Source organism: Hordeum vulgare, chromosome 7H, assembly GCF_904849725.1.
Source record: "Hordeum vulgare subsp. vulgare chromosome 7H, MorexV3_pseudomolecules_assembly, whole genome shotgun sequence".
Lineage (NCBI taxonomy): Eukaryota > Viridiplantae > Streptophyta > Magnoliopsida > Poales > Poaceae > Hordeum > Hordeum vulgare.
In genome coordinates, this window is record NC_058524.1 from 184,496,052 (window position 1) to 184,511,209 (window position 15,158).

Below are 15,158 nucleotides of genomic sequence, written 5' to 3' on the forward strand. Positions count from 1 at the left end.
TCGTGTTATTGCCATAGATGGTGCAATGCTTCGTGATCACCGTGGAAGCAAAATCTCTGTTTAGTTGAGACAAATGTTTCACCATTGTGGAAACATATCCCCATGTAATTTACCATTTGATGAAAAAATCTATGTTCGTATTAAAACAATTCTATGATATATGAAAATAATACCATAGTGATTAAGAAGAAAAATGTATATCTTTAAAAGTATGGTGTCTGCATTGTGTAAGGGATGCAAAACCTGATCATATATTGTAAGGAAGCAAATCCGTCTTTTTAGATGCAAGTACCAAGTTCTTTGGAAGCAAATTCCCATTTCATTGGATGCAAACACCAAATTATTTGGAAGCAAAGTCCCAATTTAATTTGATGGACGCAAATACCAATTTTCATGGGGTTGCCAACTTGTCCCCTGCGTAGCCATCACTGTTGTGTGCATTGTGCCTACAGCCCAAGATACACATAACGTGTCATCATTCTGGTTGTTGTGGCCATAGAAGAAATTTATATGACATGTTAAATCTCTTGTTATTATGGAAGCAATGTTCACGGGCGACTGAAATAAAGTAATTCTAACTAGATGAAGTGATCGTCGGTTGCAATGGAAGCACTTTGTGCAAACGATCGAATCACAAATTTCTACTAGATGGAAGTAATCTCGAGTTACTTTGGCAGCACATTTTTTTTCTTTTTAAAGAGTATTTCTTGCAAACAATTTTACTTTTGTCGAGAGCTCAAATTATGCTAGTCGTAAAGAAAATAGAGCTCCATTGTTCTACAATCAAAATAATTTTCTTGTCACTTGAAAATGTTTTTCTCTGCGTGCATTGGACACAAATATGGTCGAACAAGATCAAAGCAAAGATGAGTTGCCGTCGAAGCAAATATTTCTGCTGACTGAATCAAACAATTTTACCACATGAAAGGAATCGACATTAACAAATCAATTATAAGTTTATAACAGAATGAAAGAAATCTATGTTCGTCATGGAAACAATTTCCGAGGCTGGCCAAAGAAGGAAAATAATATTTCTTTGAGGTAGTTATAGTTATACTCGAAATAAAGAATGGAAGCAAGTCGCATGCATGGAAACACGTAACATGGCGCCTAATCAATTTGATATGCCCTGATTTGTAGTAGTTGTTAGGAAACAAATTGATTGTAATTAATGTGGAATTAGGCATGCAAAGTAAATAATGGGTGCACTTTTTAAGGAAGCAATCCAACACCATGGCACCATGCGCCGGGCTGCACTGCCGAATCAAATGGTCATCATACTTCTTATCCAACGGTCAATGACTAGTCTGATACAATTCAAAGAATCAGTAGTCTGATTCCTAGTGGCTTCCTTTAATTATTCATGCATGGTGTACTACTAGGCACTAAATAAAATACGCCTTAATCCTTCTTAATTTTGGAAATGCATTAAATCTAAAAGGTGCCTTTAAACCGTGACGAAGGGAGTATAAGATATTAGTCCTTTCATAGTGTCAAAAACACTTTTATATTATGAAACTAAAGGAATATTTTTTCATTAGTTAGCCATGTTTGGAACCATAATAGATTATAGTAATCTCGATTATAAAGATAGATTATATAATCTAGTTTATAAAAATAATCTAGGTAGGCATGTTTGAAGGTCATATTATATAAACTGTAATTCAGATTTTACATTGCATAATGACATGTTTGTCTTATCTTTTTTTAAGAAAGAGGAGGGTGGCGGTGGCAGGAATGTAATTATCTTCAACTTTACAAGGGTAATGGATCATTAGTAATTCATAATCTGATTTTAGCTGGATAGAGTAGATTGTGAGTTTTTAATAATCTGTCTATCTAGTTTTTATAATCTACATCATAATCTGTCATGTTTGAAGATATAATAGATTATAAAAAATGAATTATATAATTTGAGTGGTTCCAAACAGGATCTTAATGTTTATATCGTTCGAATATAAAGAACAGAAACTAGTACTCCCTCCGTCCCAAAATAACTGTCTCGACTTTGTACTAGCTCTAGTACAATATTGTACTAAGCTTAAAACACTTATTTTGGGACGGAGGGAGTATTTGTAAGCAGCAATAGAAATCCATTCATACATACCGAAGGGATGAAGAGAGAAAAATTCTATAGAAATCCTACAAAATCAGTGTAAACCAAATTAGGCCTCACGGGAATTGAGCCCCGCAGCAAATGACGGAAATGCCCCGGAACAGCTGCCGCGCACCAGCCTCTCTCCTGCGTCGACGGCTACCAACCAGTTTCCCCTTCTCACCTCCCCAGCAGATCGGTGAGGAAACGAAGCCCACCACCGACAACCCCCATCATTCCTCTCTCCCCCCCGCTTCCCTTTCGCCGGTGCCGGTTCTGGTCCCGCGGCGGCAATGGGGATGGTGCGGGCGGCGTCGTTTCTGCTCCTGGTGGCGCTGCTCGCGGCGGCGGACGCAAGGAGGCAGAAGGGCGGCGAGACTGCGTGCGACAAGGGGTGGGAGTGCAGCGGCAGCAGGTTCTGCTGCAACGAGACCATCACCGACTACTTCAAGGCCTACCAGTTCGAGGAGCTCTTCGCCCAGCGCAACAACTCCCTCGCCCACGCCGCCGGCTTCTGGAACTACCAGGCCTTCATCACCGCCGCGTCCCTCTTCGAGCCTCGCGGGTTCGGCACCACCGGCGGCAGGGAGATGAGCATGAAGGAGGTCGCCGCCTTCCTCGGCCACGTCGGCGCCAAGACCTCGTGTACGCTTCTCTCTGCTCTTCATTCTCTAATTCACCTTGATGTGCCTTCCGGGATATAGAGAAATCGGTACCTGTCACTAAGAGTTTTAGCCCTAGGCTTCATGAATTCCAAGCCAGGGTGAGACTATTTGTATGGGCCTTTTCCGGATACAACGTGATGTGTAGGCATTTAGTTTCCACTGGAATAGTGTTTCAACAGAATAGTTCCTACTTCCTACCTACATTTGAAACTTGACACCTGCAATTTTGAATCTGAAAATGGTAAAAAAAAAACAATGCATTTTTATCTGATTTTAAACCCATACTGGATTGATATATACAAATCATCATTAGTGCTAGTATGAGTCTTGTTATTGTCTATCAAGTTGTAATAATATAAAACTCGTACGTATAATTTTGTACAACTGATTAGAAATCTTCAGCAGTTTCATTCTAACTGTTATATGTTCACTGGGAGTGGTACATTTAAACGTGGTTACAAATGTATAAGAATCCTAAAGATGATAATCAGGAGTGGCATCTCATATTACCGGATGGTTACTCCTACAGGTGGATATAGTCTTGCCACAGGTGGTTCATTGGCTTGGGGTCTTTGCTACAACCATGAAATGAGCCCAAGCCAGAGCTACTGCGACGACAGCAACGAATTATACCGTTGTGCTGAAGGAGTTGGGTACTATGGCCGAGGCGCCCTTCCTGTTTACTGGTCAGTCTGATATGTTCTTCTGTCAGTAGTTGTTAATTAGAAACTGGCTGGGTCAAGCTATTGATTTTGAATCTGCTTGTTAATGATCCCCAGGAACTACAACTATGGTATCGTGGGTAAGGGTATCAAGCAGGATCTGTTGAACCACCCAGAGTTATTGGAACAGAATGCCACTCTAGCATTTGAAGCAGCGATCTGGAGGTGGATGACTCCAATGAAGAGGAAGCAGCCATCAGCCCATGATGCCTTTGTTGGCAACTGGAAACCAACCAAGAAAGACACTTTGTCCAAGAGGTATCCTGGCTTCGGTGTGACAATGAACATTTTGTATGGTGATGCCATCTGTGGTAAAGGTACCACTGAAAGTATGAATGCCATTATATCCCACTATCAGCATTATCTTGATTTGATGGGAGTTGGTGTTCAGCACTCTGGAGATAACTTGGATTGTGCCGACCAAGTGCCATTCAATCCATCATCAAAGAGTCCCGACTCATAAGCAAGCTGCATGCCAGATCCATGTATATTTCCCTGTAAATTTGAGGCTCAGCTATCTTGCATCAGGAATGATAGAAGTATTGTATGCGAATCTATATGATACTAGTATTTATTAGTAGCTCCCAGGACGACTATTGCGTTTGTGTAGTCTGTAACCTATTTATGTAAGCCCGTAACCTTCTCCCATTATGTGTTTTTGCCATGTATATATTACAGCCAGAACTCCCATTTGAACACATGATGACTTTCTTATAAATTATATTACTTCCGTTACTTAAGTGCTCGGTAATTGATAATTCACCGCCCTTTGCTTTAATAAGTTCCCTACTACTCTGCTCCTGTTGTGGATGTTCTTTCAGCAAAAACCTCCATTGCTATCTTGTTCTGTGAAGATGACTGCTGGGCAGCAATGATGATTTTTAAATCGATCTGAGTGGAGAGATCTTTTGCCTTGGTTTGTTTTCCGAGTTCTGTGAACCACAGTTTTTTTTTTTTTGGCATTTTCTCTATTTTGGGTAATTTTATGGTGTTATATGGGAGCATGGGTGAAAAAAAAAGAAATCACAGCAAACAAAAAACACAGTCAACACCACGAAATCTATTGTGAATTTACAGAGATAGAGTTCAGACGTATATTCTTAATAGCCTACAGATGGATGGATATTTACCACTGAAGCGGCTTATCCAAGTGCCTGCTTGGGGACCGTCAGCTGGGAACCACACATGGACCTGGATAGGCTGACTAGTGAGTTGTGTCTTTTTCCTCTTTCATTTCAGGGCACCAGCAACCATTACTGACATTCAAACAAGGCAAGCAGGAAGGGGATGGAGCTCACCAACATCCCCCATCTTGCCTCCTCCTCCAGCTTCTTCTTCTCCAGCTGCAGTCCTTGCGCCTGCAGGTAAATGTTTGCATCCCCTCTCATGCCGGCCATGGACGGCGGATAACATGTGGATATTGTGGTGCTACAGGAGTAGAAGAACTGCGAAGGCTGTGATAACAGCGTTTGCTGCTGGTAGTAGGTGCAGTGCTGATCCTGCATGCCCAGAGCCCATTGAACAGCATAATGTGAACAGCCTTTCAGGTATGGCGCATTTCATGGCTAATTTTTAGAAGCAAATAGCACTGTAATACATTGCTCATTTTTTGTTGCTTTGGGGAATCTGTACAAGAGAACATTGCTGGTAGTGAATTTACTTCCCACCTAGAGTTTGAGGATTGAGACTAGTTTTGAGGGGTTAGCTAGTTGCTACAGCCTACAGCTGAACATTTTTTCACACAATAAACCTGTATTGCGTTCCAACCATTTGACAAAACGAATATATAGCAAGAACTAAGAATTTTCTTCCAGTCTGCTAATATATTGTTGGCCAATTACATTTTTTGTGAGTATAGTGGCCTCAGGTCCTGCAAATACCCAATGTTATAGAAGGAGAGATTTTGCTGCTGTTGCTCTGCTCCCTTTTCTACTTCCTCATGTTGATATGGCGAGTGCGTAAGTACAGTCTTCAGCCACTATTACATTCCTATGTTGTACTTAATTCTCATACCTATGAGATAGAGTTCCTATCAATCTAGTGCTGTTAGCCTACATTTATGTGAGCTTTTTCTTTATGGTCAATTTGTTGAACTGTAATCATAGACTAGAATCAAATATAAGAAGTGGATCCTAGGACAATCAAGTATGACCTACAATATTAATTCGCAGAAAAGAGTAACCTACTCAAAGTTGTTTCTTGTTCTTTAAACATCCATATGAACTTTGAGGTGGTTGTTTCTTGATTTTTAAACATCATCACCATGATAATATCAAAGAAGTTCCCTAATTACTGTGACTTTGTAGGGCTGACTCATATGATGGATCAATTATTCGAGACGGAGTGAGGAATGTCTTATCCAAGGTGAAAGCAGCTGGCGTGCTTCGTTTGGTTTTCCATGATGCAGGGACTTTTGATATTAGCGACAAATCAGGTTAGATATTTTTTGCATGTTACCAAAGTTCAATAATAGTTTCTGAGCAAGGTTTGCACGTGTTTAAAAGTCTAATGATCTAGAATTGCGATTCAAAATGCTAAGAGTAGAAGACACTAGAGAAAATTGATGATTGATGACAATATCTTGCAGGTGGAATGAATGGCTCCATAATTTATGAAGCTGACAGACCTGAAAATACAGGACTTAGTAAATCCTTAAAGGTTATTTTCCTCTTCAGAAAGTACCTTTACAACACATCTTTCCTCTTTGCTTGTTGTCATGGATAGTGCCATATCCTACGGAGGAACACCTAACTTGACATATCTGTTGATTGCTTTAAAACCAATCAGATACTACGAAAAGCAAAAGAAGGAATCGACCAGGTTCAGCAAGGTATGTGCTTTACACATGTGTTGTCTGTATTTAACTTAATCTGTATCCTGGAGTCAAACCTATTACTGTCTCTATAGTGTCATGGGCGGACTTAATCGCAGTGGCTGGTGCTGAAGCAGTTGCACTCTGTGGAGGGCCTGAAATTCCCGTAAGACTAGGCCGATTAGATTCCAGGTGCATCATAGTGGCTTGTCATTTTAGAACTTCCATACAGTATTAACCAAACTTTTCGCTATCCCAGAGGTGTTTCTATTAGGTATTTGTCGTTATTCTTCTGAAATAACGCATTTCTCATGTAGCACTGCTGATCCTACCGGTAAACTTCCTGAAGAAACATTGGATGTTGTCGCCTTGAAAACATCATTTGGCAAAAAGGGGTTTTCGTGAGTCTCTCTTTTGTCCAACAACCTCTGTGAATTTCCGCTGTCTATTTTTTTAGTACCTGATGAAACTTAGCTCCATTGGCCAAACTTGTATTATATGATTTTCCCTACAATTCTGCCAATTTTTCCATAAAGCTTCCAGTGCCCATCCATGTCTGCTTGGCAGGACACAGGAGATGGTCGTTTTATCTGGAGCTCACACAATTGGGGGTAAAGGATTTGGGAATCCAAATGCTTTTGATAACGCCTATTTCAAAGTACTCCTTGAGAAGCCACGGCCGACTTCATGTGAGTGATTGTGATATTACCATCTCCCCCTTTAATACCACTTAATTTGTAAATGTACTTATGTGTGGTGTTCATATGTGAAGCTGGCATGCCGATAGGGCTGCCCACGGACTGGGCACTCACTGAAGATGATGAATGCTTGAGGTATTCTACTGAACCAGACAGTTTGTTTAACAAAACATATCCTTCTTAGGGTTCATTCGACAAAGTTATTAGGACCATCTTAGAGCCAGATGATTTGGCTTGCTTTAAATAAGCTAGATTAGATAAGATGGCCTACATGAATAGTAAAATCCAGAATAGTTCTAGAGGTGGTCCTAGCTTATACTCCCTCCGTTCCTAAATATAAGTTTTTCTAGAGATTACACTAGTGACTACATACGGATGTACACTTTAAAATATGTCTATATACATCCTTATGTAGTTTATAGTGGAACCTCTAAAAAGACTTATATTTAGAAACGGAGGGAGTAACATGTTGTAGATCATTCACAATCTTTCTAAACACCATTTGCTTGCCCAATCTTTGAAATACAAGCACCATTTGCCGTCTGACTAAACTTTTGGTGACAAGCTAGGCAGACTAGGCGACCTAAAAAATATTAAGCAACCTAGGCCAAATGGATCTTAGCAAATTTCCTTGCATATTTTACGTCAGCTGATCGGCCCATTGACATCGGAGACACTAAACTGCTTGCAGGTGGATCAACATCTATGCGGAGGACCAGGATAAATTTTTCGCCGATTTCAGAGATGCATATACCAAGCTTGTAAACAGTGGAGCCTCGTGGAGAACAACTTAGCTAGAATTACCTAGTTTTTTCGTCGAAATGGAGGTGTCACCCTAGCCTCTACAGGATCGATGCACGCAACTGTAGAAGTTTTGCTACATGTGTAAGATTCGTGCAAATTTTGCTCACAGCATATCCTTGCCCGTTCTGTAGTGATTCACTGCTGCCCTATCTCCCGCTCGTTGTTGCCAAAACGCCAAGATACTTGTAGCTATGAAATAGTGTTACTGCACCCAACAAAATTTGTGTTAAGTTAGCAGTTAAATACATAATATTCAAGTCAGATTAATATACGGTATTCCCTGTCTTCCATGTTCTTACTTAGACCCATCTCCAAAAAATCTTGTATTGTACCAATGTAGAGTTTTTCAAAGAAATTGCTTCAATATCTGGGAATGGAGGATACAATAGCCAACAGATGCATGGCGTGCATAACCATCTCCAAAAAGTCTTGCAGCAATGTAGTGTTGAGTAAATAGGCAATTTTCCGAGTAGATTAATCCATGAAATAATTAGTAACATGGCATTAACTAGATTCATGACATACTGATCACGGAGCATACTAGCAAATAATACGCATATAGCAGAAACATCTACGCATATAGCTAGTACTACTAAGACATAAATAAACATGAGCCGGATAAACAGATTATACCCTCCAATCGGCCACTTGGCCGTAGCAACAGCGTTGGTGGCGGTAGCATCCTCTGCTGCCTTCTTTTCGGCTTCGGCCTTCTCGCGGACGAGACGGTCAGCTTCGCTTGGTGAAGACATGACGATGACGAGGGCGACACAGACGTAGACGAAGCAGACGGACGGAGGCGAGCAGTCGTGTGATCGCTTCCCAAAAACCTAATCGCCCCTATCCCGTACAAGAACCGGAGAGGCGGGGTTTCGGAGGCCTGCTCTACCGTCGATCGTGTACGCAGTGAACGGGACGGAGTCGTCGTCGGCAGGCAACAACAAAGGAACGAGCGCGTGAGGCAGAGGCGATCTGATCTCGTGACGGCTAGGGTAGCACGTAGGTATGAGCTCAGTTCGGCTCATTCCCGCGGCGCGTCGTGGCGAGGCGGGCGGCGAAGGAGGAGTGTGCGAGGGCCTCTTCTCTTCTCACTCTCCAATAGCATGTAGAAGAGAGACCCTTATAAATGGGTCCAACTTCTTCTCCACTAGCGGGGTGGGACTAAACTTCCTACCACCACCTTGTCATGCCACCACCTACATGGGCCCTTGCAGATTTATGAAATTCTCTTATGGGCTTAAGGCCCATCACAGATTTCAACAGTCCCCCACCAGATCTCAAGGGCACATCGTGTTCCTTCGTTCCAATCACTGTTTTGATATACCAGCATTTCAGTGAAGACCTGTTAAGGTTGAGCCTCACCTAGAACAAGCAGCTACACCCTTTTACATCTGAACAATGGACTAAGCTTGAATTGTTAGTTTGGCGTAAAGAAGCTTCACCACAAGTCTTACTAGTACTAGGCTACCGAAGGCTGACCCCTCGGGTGAAGCATATTAGTCACACTCATGGCCTATTCATGAGTTTACTAGAGATCACCCCAATCTCATAGACTGTGACCAGCAGTCGGGCTCATATAGGTGTGTTCCTCCAAAAATCACTTTGTAGGATAACATCTTGCTTACACATAAGCTTTATAACACATCAAGACAGTAGTCATCCTACCATACAGTATCCGAGAGCATTGCATCTCCAACGGAGTGGGTTAGTAAAGTTACTCTCCTCAGTTCACCACTGGCTTATTTTCCCAGGTCCTACTTCACGAGATCTCCGATCATATAGGTTGGGTTACTTCCATGGCAACTCATGTGGGTCTCATACCCATCTCCCTGATGCACTATCTATCACAACACGTGATAGCCCTTTAGTAAAGGGATCTGCCAGATTCTTAGCCGTTTGGATGTAATCCAACGCTATCACTCCGGAGTTTCTCAAACGTCTGTCAGACTTAAATCTCATTCTTATATGTTTGTTGGACTTCATATTGTCCTTTGAACTCTTCACTTTGACAATAACTGTGTGATTATCACAATTCATAGGGATAGCCGGAACCGGCTTCTCAACCACAGGTAAGTCCATCAAAAGATCTCGAAGAAATTCTGCTTCGACACCAGATGTGTCTAATATTGTTAATTCTGCTTCCATTGTCGATCTCGTTAAGATCGTTTGCTTGCAAGACTTCCAAGAAACAACACCACCTCCAAGAGTAAACATATACCTAGTAGTGGCCTTCATCTCATCAGCATCAGAGATCCAATTTGCATCACTATACCCTTCAAGTACCGATGGGTATCCCGTATAGTGAAGTCTGTGGTTGATAGTACCTTTCAGGTAGCGCATAATTCTTTCAACAGCACGCCAATGAACATCGCCCGGATTGGCAACAAACCGGCTAAGTTTGCTCACAGCAAACGCGATGTCAGGCCTCGTTGCGCTAGCTAGATACATAAGCGAACCAATAATTTGAGAGAATCTCAATTGATCTATAGCTGTGCCTTTGAACTTTCGAATCAGCACACTAGGATCATATGGTGTTTGAGAAATTTTGCAGTCTGAATATCCAAAGTGACTCAAAATCTTCTCAACATAGTGGGATTGCAGAAGTGTAATCCCACCCTCATCATCTCTCAAAAGCTTGAGGTTCAAGATAAAATCAGCCACCCCAAGGTCCTTCATCTCAAAGTTTTGAGACAGAAAAGACTTAACCTCCTCAATCACTTTGAGGTTGGTTCCAAATATCAGTATGTCATCAACATACAAGCACAATATAACTCCTTCACCCCCACCATGGCGATAGTATACACATTTGTCAGCTTCATTAACAACGAATCCAACAAATGTCTGAGTTGTATTAAACTTCTCATTCCATTGCTTAGGTGCTTGTCGCAGACCATATAAAGATTTCAGCAACTTACACACCTTTCCTTCCTGACCATCTATCACAAAGCCATCTGGCTGTTGCATATAGATTTCCTCGTTTAGCTCTCCGTTCAGGAAAGCCGTCTTAACGTCCATTTGATGAACGAGAAGACCATGTGAGGCCGCCAATGAGAGTAGTACTCGAATGGTGGTCAGTCTAGCCACAGGTGAATAAGTATCAAAGAAATCTTCTTCTTCTTTCTGGGCATAGCCCTTGACCACAAGCCTAGCCTTGTATTTTTCAATCGTACCATCGAGCCTAAGCTTCCTTTTGAACACCCACTTGCATCCCAATGGTTTGCAACCATAGGGACGATCAGTAATTTCCTATGTCCCATTAGCCATGATGGAATCCATCTCGCAACGGACCGCAGCTTTCCAGTAATCAACATCTGGAGACACATACACTTTTGAAATAGAAGTGGGATTATCATCCACGAGGTATACGAAGAAATCATCACCAAAGGTCTTTGCAGTCCTTTGTCTCGTGCCCCTACCAAGGGTTTCCTCGTCATCCTCCTCAGGATTTTCATCATGTGTTTGTTCATAATATTCCATAGGAATGGCAGGCTCAGGAGTTTCCTCAGATTCCTGTCTAGAAGTGTTTTGCATATCTCTCATGGGAAAAATATCCTCAAAGAATGTAGCATCCATCGACTCCATAATTGTACCGACCTTCACGTCAGGTACCTTATTCAGGACATGACACGCAGTCAATATAGCCTCCCCCACCATGCCTTGGATAAACCCGATGTATCTAACATGGCGTTAACCAAATCAGTTAGAGTACGATTTTTCCGCTCGGTAGCCCTGTTTGACTGGGGTGAATAGGGAGGCGTCCTCTCATAAATAATGACGTGTTCCGCACAAAAATAATTAAATTCGTTTGAGAAGTACTCTCCACCACGATGAGACCGGACTCGATTAATTTTCTTTTCAAGTTGATTCTCAACTTCTGCCTTATAGACTTTAAAGTAGTGTAGATCCTCATCTTTAGTATTTAACAGATACACATAGCAATATTTAGTGGAATCATCTATCAATGTCATGAAATATTTCTTTCCACCTTTAGTCAACACACCATTCATCTCACAAAGATCAGAATGTATGAGTTCTAATGGCGCCAAGTGTCTCTCCTCTGCAGCCTTGTGAGGCTTGCGAGGTTGCTTTGCTTGCACACACGAATGGCACTTAGAACCTTTGGCTAAAGTGAAACTCAGGATTAAATTCAGTTTTGCTAGCCGTGACATAACACCGAAAGTTATGCGACAAAGACGTGAATGCCAAACTTCAGATTCATTAACACTTGAATAAATATTGTTCACGACTTTATTACAAAAATCTGCAAGGGGAAGGCGGAACAGACCTCCGCATTCATAACCTTTTCCAACAAAAAGTCCATATTTCGTAACAATTACTTTATTAGACTCGGAGACTAACTTAAACCCTTCTCTACACGAAAGGGAGCCACTAACGAGATTCTTCTTGATGGCGGGGACATGCTGCACGTTCTTCAGCTGCACGATCCTTCCCGAAGTAAACTTCAGATCGACCGTGCCAACACCAAGAACAGAAGCACTCGCGCCATTCCCCATCAATACGGACCCTCGGCCTGTGACCTGGTAAGAAGAGAACAATGATATGTCAGCACACACATAAATATTTGCACATGTGTCTGCCCACCAATCGGTAGGTTGACAAACCAAAAATACAGTAAACAAATTACCGTACCCAAATGCACCACTTTCATTGTTGCCCACAATCATATTGGCAGACCTGGAGTCCTACCCTGGCTTCTTGTACTTGTTTGGGCATTTACTGGCCTAATGTTCCTCAGAACCACAATTGAAGCAGCCATCTCCCTTCTTGTTCTTCTTGAAGGTCTTCTTACCCTTCTTCTTAAAGTCGGTATTCTGTTGGACAGAATTCTTCCCCTTGGGCTTGTGGGAATTGAAGTTCCTCTGATGTACCATGTTGGCAGCAGAAGGACCTTCGACCGTTTTTCCGTGCGAGTCCTTTGCTCTCGAGTTCTCCTCAATACTCAGATGGCCGATGATATCCTCTATTGAGAATTCACGCCTCTGATGTTTCAGAGTAGTAGCAAAGTTCCTCCAGGAACTAGGGAGCTTAGCAATTATACACCCCGCGGCAAATTTGCTCGGTAAATTGCACTTCAGAACCTCAAGTTCTTTAGCAATGCATATTGTCACATGAGGTTGTTCCAGTACAGAACGGTTCTCAACCATTTTGAAATCATGGAACTGCTCCATAACATACATCTCGCTCCCAGCATCAGTGGCCCCGAATTTAGATTCAAGCGCCTCCCACAACTCTTTGGCAACATGCATATGTAAATATGTATCAACCAGCTTATCTCAGATCACACTTATAACTGCTCCAAGGAATAGGACGGTGGCCTCCCAAACATCTTCTCCTGTTCAGAAGTGATTGTTTCTGTAGGAGTGACACCGACTACCCAGAACACGTTCATAGCCGTGAGCCATAAGGTGGTTCTCGTTTGCCAACGCTTGAAATAAGTACCGGTAAACTTACTCGGTTTCAGTGCAGCACCAAAACCATTCCTCGAAAAATTCCTACACACATTAGGTTTTTGGATTGTTGAGTAAATAGGCAATTTTCTGAGTAGATTAATCCATGAAATAGTTAGTAACATGCAAAGTTGTCAGAATCGTGACTCAAGTCTTAGAATCTTACGATCTTACGATCCAAAATAGCTGCTCCGATTCTACGATTTTGCTCATAGAATCTAAGTTTCTACGATCCTGATAGTTAAGATTCTACGATTCACGATCCTAGCAATGGAGCTCCGATCCGATTCAGTATCGTGATTCTGAACATGGCATTAACTAGATTCATGACATACTGAGCACGGAGCATACTAGCAAGTACTACGCATATAGCAGAAACATCTACGCATATAGCTAGTACTACTAGGGCAGAAATAAACAGGAGCAGGATAGACAGATTATACCCTCCGATCGGTCACTTGGCCGTAGCAGCAGCGTTGGTGCCGGCAGCATCCTGTGTCGCCTTCTTTTCGGCTTCGGCCTTCTTGCGGACGAGACGGTCAGCTTCGCTTGGTGCAGACATGGCGATGACGAGGGCGACGTGGAAGTAGACGAAGCAGACGGACGAAGGCGAGCAGTCGCGTGATCGCTCCCCAAAAACCTAATCGCCCCTCTCCCGTACAAAAACCGGAGAGGCGGGGTTTTGGAGGCCTGCTCTCCCGTCGTCCGTGTACGCGGTGAACGGGACGGAGTCGCCGGCGGCAGCAGCAGCAAAGGAACGAGCGCGTGAGGCAGAGGCGATCTGATCTCGTGACGGGTAGGGTTGGCGTTAGCCCTGCTTATATAGGCTGTCGGGTGAGAGACGTGGGCTGAACCCACGTCTGAGTCAGTAACAGCCCACGATCCAACATCTCAGATCGTGGCGCATCCGTTACGTATTCTCCATTCCTGACCGACAAAAATAAGCACGTAGGTATGAGCTCGACTCATTCCCGCAACCCGCGGCGCGTCGTGACGAGGTGTAGCGAGGCGGGCGACGGAGGAGGAGTGCGCGAGGGCCTGCTACCTCTTGAGCTTGCGTTGGTTTTTCCCTTGAAGAGGAAAGGGTGATGCAGCACAGTAGCAGTAAGTATTTCCCTCAGTTTGAGAACCAAGGTATCAATCCAGTAGGAGTACCAAGATGAGGCACCAATGTACCTGCGCAAAAACAAACAAACTTGCACCCAACGCTATAAAGGGGTTGTCAATCCCTTCACGATTATTTGCAAGGTGAGATCTAAAGGTGAAAAGTGCAACAGAGTAACTTTGTGGATCTGAAAATATGAGGTGAAGTAGACCCGGGGGCCATAGTGTTCACTAGAGGCTTCTCTCATGATAGCAAGTATTACGGTGGGTGAACGAATTACTGTCGAGCAATTGATAGAATCGCGCAAAGTCATGATGATATCTAAGGCAATGATCATACATATAGGCATCACATCCGAGACAAGTAGACCGATACTTTATGGATCTACTACTATTACTCCACACATCGACCGCTATCCAGCATGCATCTAGTGTATTGAGTTCATAACAAACAGAGTAACGCCTTAAGCAAGATGACATGATGTAGAGGGATAAATTCATGCAATGGATATAAATCCCATCTTTTTACCCTTGATGGCAACAACACGATGCGTGCCTCGCTACCCCTTCTGTCACTAGGTGAGGACACCGCACGGTATGAACCCAAAACCAAGCACTTCTCCCATGGCAAGAATTATAGATCAAGTTGGCCAAACGAAACCCACAACTCGAAGAGAATTACAAGGATACGAAATCATGCATATAAGTGATCAGAGGAGACTCAAATAATATTCATAGATAATCTGATCATAAATCCACAATTCATCGGATCTCGACAAACACACCGCAA

General features: G+C 42.7%; 1 pseudogene across 1 annotated transcript; it reads left to right on the forward strand.

Annotated features, from left to right (window-relative positions):
- The first annotated feature begins 2,210 nt into the window (after window positions 1-2,210).
- On the forward strand, window positions 2,211-8,081 carry LOC123407694 (annotated as a pseudogene). The gene is made up of 14 exons (XR_006612655.1): window positions 2,211-2,740; window positions 3,290-3,446; window positions 3,540-3,908; window positions 4,477-4,846; window positions 4,923-5,029; window positions 5,341-5,440; window positions 5,789-5,916; window positions 6,070-6,140; window positions 6,270-6,312; window positions 6,390-6,486; window positions 6,612-6,695; window positions 6,862-6,983; window positions 7,067-7,127; window positions 7,684-8,081. The product of XR_006612655.1 is annotated as an uncharacterized LOC123407694 (transcript).
- Window positions 8,082-15,158: the final 7,077 nt, after the last annotated feature.